The following is a 5,767-nucleotide window of genomic DNA, read 5'->3' as shown; positions in this document are numbered from 1 at the left end:
GACTTGGGTTTCAGATTATGGTTCTACCACTGAACATGTCTTGTGCCCTTGAGAGAGTCCTTTCTCTGTCTGAGTCTTGCTTTTCCTCTGGGTAACATGAGGGGATGCCAAGGTCTAAATAAGATACATGGGAATCATTGGCACTATTAAGAAGTGGGCCAGGGTGGGCTGGGGTGGAAGCAGGGAAGAGTTTCTGGAAGAGGGAGAGTTTGAACTGGTTCCTAAAGAAGTAGCAGAATTTGGGTGGCTGGGTGGGAAGGGCAGTCCAGGTGAGAGGAGTGCAGGTGACACATTTCAGGGATGAGAAGGAGCCTTGCATGGTGGTACAGCCATGAGTGTGACAGTTTGGCTGTATCGGTGGTGAGAACTTATGGGAAAGGGAGTAGAGGGATATGAGACAAGAAACAAAAATATCAGGCATTTGGGAGGCCTGTTCATTCATTATGTCCCAAGCACTATGCGGGAGACTAGGTAGGAGACTCGGGTGGATCAGACATGGCCCTGCCTCAACATGCTCACAGGCGAATTGGGGAGCCCGACATTTTAAAGCAGGTATTGCACCCCAGTGGAATAAGAGGAATATGATTGGGAGGGTGGAGAGGGCTCCCTCCTAGGGAGAGGAGCACCGATCAACTCTGTCAGCTTCCCTCAGAGGTGATTTTGCACAGAGTCATTTGAGTTGGGGGTCATTTGTTCCTTTATTTATTCAGCAAACGTGTATCATGGATCTGTTACGTTACAGACGCTGTACTAGGCACCCAAGGTATAGAAATGAGTAAGATACATGTTTAGGGCTGAAGGATTTTAGTTGAAGTCTTAAGGGATGAATAAGAATTGGAGACAGGAGAGAAGGTGGTGTGCGAAGGATGTCCCAGACAGAGGGAATGTCATGTGTTAAGGCCCAGAAGCAAAGCCAAGAATGGCATGTTCAGAAACCCGCAAAGTAGTTCATTGTGACTAGGTGTGAAACGGGAGCACTTCCAAAAATGAGGCGGAGGATTTGGCAGGAACCAAATCATGAAAGGCCCTGGGTGCCATGCTAAGTAGTTTGGACTTTATCCCAAGGGTACTAAGAGCCACAGAAAAGGTTGAAAGATTTTCAGCAGATTTGTATTTTTAGAAGATTCACTTGGCTGCAGGATGGAGGCTGGATTGGAGTGGTGGTTGGGGGGAGACTTGAGGCAGGGAAACTGGTTGGTCCAGGTGAGAGGTGTTAAGGGTTGAACAAAGAATGCAGCATTCCGATAGGGAGAGGAAATGCACAAGGGAGGGAAATAACAGAGGTTAAATTGAAAGGACCTAGGACAAGCCTAAATAGAACGAATAAACTAGGGACAGGGCCTGAAGAAAGAGGATGAAACCAAAGGGTTTGAGTTAGGGGCCCTGGCATGATTGCTCTTGCCCACCTAGCAACTGTCTTCTCTCCAGAGCCATTCTTTGTTCAGTCCTTGGAGGTTTCAGTGTTCTGTTTAACAAAGAAGGCTAATCGCTTACAGATACCTAGTTCAGAGCTGATTGGCACGGCTACAGTGATTGACACTCCCGACTGCCAATGAAAGAGCAGCCTGCCAGGCCTAGGCTATCAGCACTGAGCACCTCCGAAGCTTTCTGTGAGAAGTCACTCAGGCAAGACCCCCTGGCTCTCCCCCAGAACACACGGGGCGAAAAGTGTCTCACAAAGGTCCATTTATCCCGGGAGCACAACATATCAATAACTTACCCACACAGTACCCACTGTGCACAAAAGAGAACAAGTAGCACACCAGTGTTCAGAAGAAGCTCTCGTTCTCTTGCTGTAGATGACACAAGAAATTGGGACGGGGAAGAGAAGGCATTGCCCTCTATTCAGGCCTCTGGAGCAAAATAACCTGGTGGGAAGGGGGTTGATGCTCTCCAGAACTGGTGCGTCCAGGCCAGCCTTCTTCCCAGCCCTTTCTCTCCACTTACTTTCAGGTCCGCAGAGGCCTAAACCAGAGGATAAAGGTGCGTTACTTCTGAGGGCATCCAGAGTGCCCAGAAGAGTGATAGGGTGCTCTCAATCCAGGGAGGGCGAAGAGCCTTTGGAGTAGAGGGATGAGGGGAAGGTTTTCCGTGGTGAAATTCTAACAATTAGGAAGAAGAAAAAGTGGGAGCCGTTTAAAGAGATCGATGTAGTTACACATTTGTTAACTTTCTGTTAAGCTCAGATATGAAAAGGTCACGGGCAAAAGATGGAAACAAGAAATTAAGGGTGAATCTAGGAACCTGTGAGAAGAGTGTTAGGATGCCTAACGCACAGCTTGAGCTGAAGCTCCTCGGGCTCTGCCTGGATCCTGCCTTCTGGTTCCCTCCTCCCTGCATAGTTGGAGGAATTTCCCCCCACCTGCAGACTACACCTGTCCTAAGGCAGGAAAGATTGAGATAACCCCACCCTACATACTGAAACTCTGCATCCAGTAGTTCTTTTCCTACTAGTCTGACCTCAAGTTTCCACTTAGCCTCTACCATATTGCTCAGTTCTGATCCCTGGCCATCTGTCTCACGTCCTGTGTCTGCGTCCCGCACTCAGAGACCCTGCCTGACCACCAGTCCCCCATCAAGGCTTAGGCCCAGCCATGGTCTTTTAATCTACCTTCTAGGGAGAGAGTCCTGACCCTGAGCCGCATCCGGTGCCTGAGGCCTGATGGCCTAGTGATGGATTCCTCTGATCTCAACTGCCCACTTGTATTTCTTTTTAAAAAATTCTAATAGCTATACAGTGCTCATTTGTCAAAATGAAAACTGAAAACAAGTATACAAAACAGCTGATTACTAACTGTGTATTGAAAGCAATAAGCGGTTCCATGGTAAAGTTTAGCAGCTCCAGCTTCTTCAGTGTTTACCCAAATACAAAAGAAAAAAGTAGAGGTTGTTGTTTTTGATGTCAAATCTGACCTGTGCAGGCTGAGGGAGTGAAAACGCATGTGCACAGGGGCTCTAAGATGATTGGCCACGTGTTCACGCCCCTAATGCTGAGACCCAGACAACCTGGAGCAAGAGAGTGTGCATGGGGATCATGCGGAGCTCCTGCTCTGGCCAGAGTGGTCCCATCAGAGCATCCGAGGGAAGGCTGCGGTCCCTCCAAGAGATCCCTGAGTGGTGGCCGCAGCCCATCCCCTGGGCAGTGGTGTAAGCAGAGGTACAAGCACAAATACTATGAGATGCAGATGACCCAGTGAGATAGCCAATCAGGGACTAAGTGACCATGCAGAATGAGTTGTGGCTGGTTCTGCCCACCACATGCTTCAGATGGGGGACAAACCACGGGTAGACTGGACTCAAGCCGTTACCGTAGAACCTACATTAGCCACATTTCTCCCTTCTGTGTTCATGTGTCTCCTTACCTTGTATTTGTCACTGTTTTAAAAATGCTCTGAGTTTGGCCCTGACCGGTGTGGCTCAGTTGGTTGGGCATTGTTCTGCCAAATGAAAAGTTGCTGGTTTGATTCCTGGTCAGGACACATGCCTGGGTTGTGTTAAATCCCTGGGTCAGGGCACAAATGAGAGGCAACTGATCAATGTTTCTCTCTCTCTTTCCCCCTCCCTTCCCTTCTCTCTGAAAATAAGTAAATACAATCTTTAAAAAACTGAACTGAATGAAAAATAACTTTAACAAGTTATAATAGTTTAATTAAAAGAATACTAGGAAATTGTATAAACCTCTCCTTTTTCAAGGACAGAAAAAAAAGAAATGAGTTTGAGTTAAAAACCAACCATCACAATGGATCTCGACACACATCTAGAGCCCAGAGGGAGGAACATTGGGCTGATCTGACAGCAACTCCTGGAGGCCCTGGGTTCATAAAATCCCCTCTCAGTACTAATCTGTGGGTTGATTCTCATTTTGCAATTAATAAAACTAAGTAATTTTGTACAGGAGTACCAGAAATTGCCTCATTGGAAACAAGAACTACAGGGTCCTACACAAATAACGCCCCCTTTTTATTACAAAATCTTCTATTATAAAATCATAAGCTTGTAATTCTGTAACATAACAATACCACACTCAAGCACACCTTGTAACATTTTCAGTAAAATGTTCAAATTGAAACTACAAATTATTAACCCATATTATTACCCTACCAACCACACTCAAGCAGGTGTTAGCTCTGCCGGACCCTGTATTTACATTAAATAAAAACCTGGTGCGGGCTGCGTCTGCACATGTGTAGCATGGTGAGGTACACTGAGACCGACCATGGGGACAGCTTCTGGTACACCGCAGGGGCATGGCTGCCACATGAGGGGAAAGTGAGAGTGAAGGAGGGAGTGAACGGGGAGAGAGGAGCACGGCTCACTTCTGGTTCCAGAGCTAGCTGGACAGCCAGTCCAGTCCCTTGTGGAGTCCATCCCCTCTGGTGGCACAGGTGTCCTGAATGTACCAATTCCCATGGCACAGAGAGTGCAGGCCCAGCTTGTCCGTGATCCCGGTCAGTTCATGGCGTTGGGGAGGCCCTGCTTGTTTGCGAACAGGAGTCAAACAGCGTCCCTGAGCTTGCCCTCTGCCAGCCTCCACAGAAGCCCTTCTTGGGCCTCGTTCAGGGTACTCTCAGTCATTACTGTCAACCACAAAGATGAGACCTTGTGTGTTCTGGAAGTAGTGGTGCCATGGAGGCTGGATCTTGTCCAGGCCGCCTACGTGTTACACGATGAAGCAGATGTTCTTATACTCCCCGTCTCCATGTTGAAACCTATGGAGCTGATGGTGGTCATGATCTCACCCAGCTTCAGTTTGTACAGGATGGTGGTTTTCTTCCCCACAGCATCTAGGCCCATCATGAGAACATGAGAACGCACATTTCTTTCTTGCCAAAAAGGCCCTGGAAGAGGTTTGCAAAGATATTCCCCATGCTGTAGATGGGAAGGAGGGACACCAGCTGGAGACACCCTTGGGGATGGTGGCTCTGGTGCTGCTGCTGCTGCACCCAGCCGGCCATTCGTTTTGCTCTTCCCACTTGTATCTCTTAATGTCTAAATTCCTGTAGTCATGTTTACCTTCCAAATGGATGCCCAGTTTTCCTATGGTGTAACCCTACTTCAATTATGTATACTTTTGGCCACAAATAATAGACAACTCTACCCTAGTAGCTTAAGCAGAGGTTTATTTGTTTTTTGCAACAAAAATTCCCTGGGATGGTCCAGACCTGATGAGGCAGTTCAACAATGCCATGAGACCCTGGCTTTTCATCTCCATCGTCCTTAGGGCAGGCTTTTATCTATTTGCCTTTGGTCTCATGGTTGCAAGACAGCTGCTGCTGCTCCGGGCCTCATGCCTGTATTATAGATAGGAAGGGGAAACAGCTACAGACAAGGCAAGAAGGCTAAGAACAAAGGACCTTCTAGAGAGGCTTTGCTTTTTTATTCAGAATGCAACACTCTCCCCAGCGTCATTCACCTACATCCCTCTGACTGGAATTGTGTCATATGGACACTCCTACATGCAAAGGAAACTGGGAAATCTAGTGCTTTTAGCCAGGCACTTTATTGCTCTAAACAAAGTTGGGATTCTGTAAGGAAGGGAGAAGAGGGAAGTTCTTATGAGGCAAGCACCTGGTAGCATCTGCTGTGAACCCCAACCACGAACTGCTTGCCTAGACCACTTTTCCTTTCTTACTAAACCCCTCAGATACTGGGCTTTGACTGCCAGACTGACTTTCTCCTAGCAACTAGCTGGTTTGTTCTTCTAGCACAGGATAGAGAGAACTGCCTGGTTTAACAATAGCACATGTGAAAAAGACCTTGATTTGAT

The 5,767-nt window shown here is 47.5% G+C and overlaps 1 pseudogene; it reads right to left on the bottom strand.

Annotated features, from left to right (window-relative positions):
• Positions 1-4,330: 4,330 nt before the first annotated feature.
• LOC129071068 (ADP-ribosylation factor 1-like) lies at positions 4,331-4,868 on the bottom strand (annotated as a pseudogene).
• Positions 4,869-5,767: the final 899 nt, after the last annotated feature.

Source organism: Pteronotus mesoamericanus, unplaced genomic scaffold (assembly GCF_021234165.1).
Source record: "Pteronotus mesoamericanus isolate MK-2021 breed Mesoamerican mustached bat unplaced genomic scaffold, CSHL_Meso_final contig_256, whole genome shotgun sequence".
NCBI classification, from domain to species: Eukaryota; Metazoa; Chordata; class Mammalia; order Chiroptera; family Mormoopidae; genus Pteronotus; species Pteronotus mesoamericanus.
This window is presented reverse-complemented; position numbering and strand designations above follow the sequence as displayed.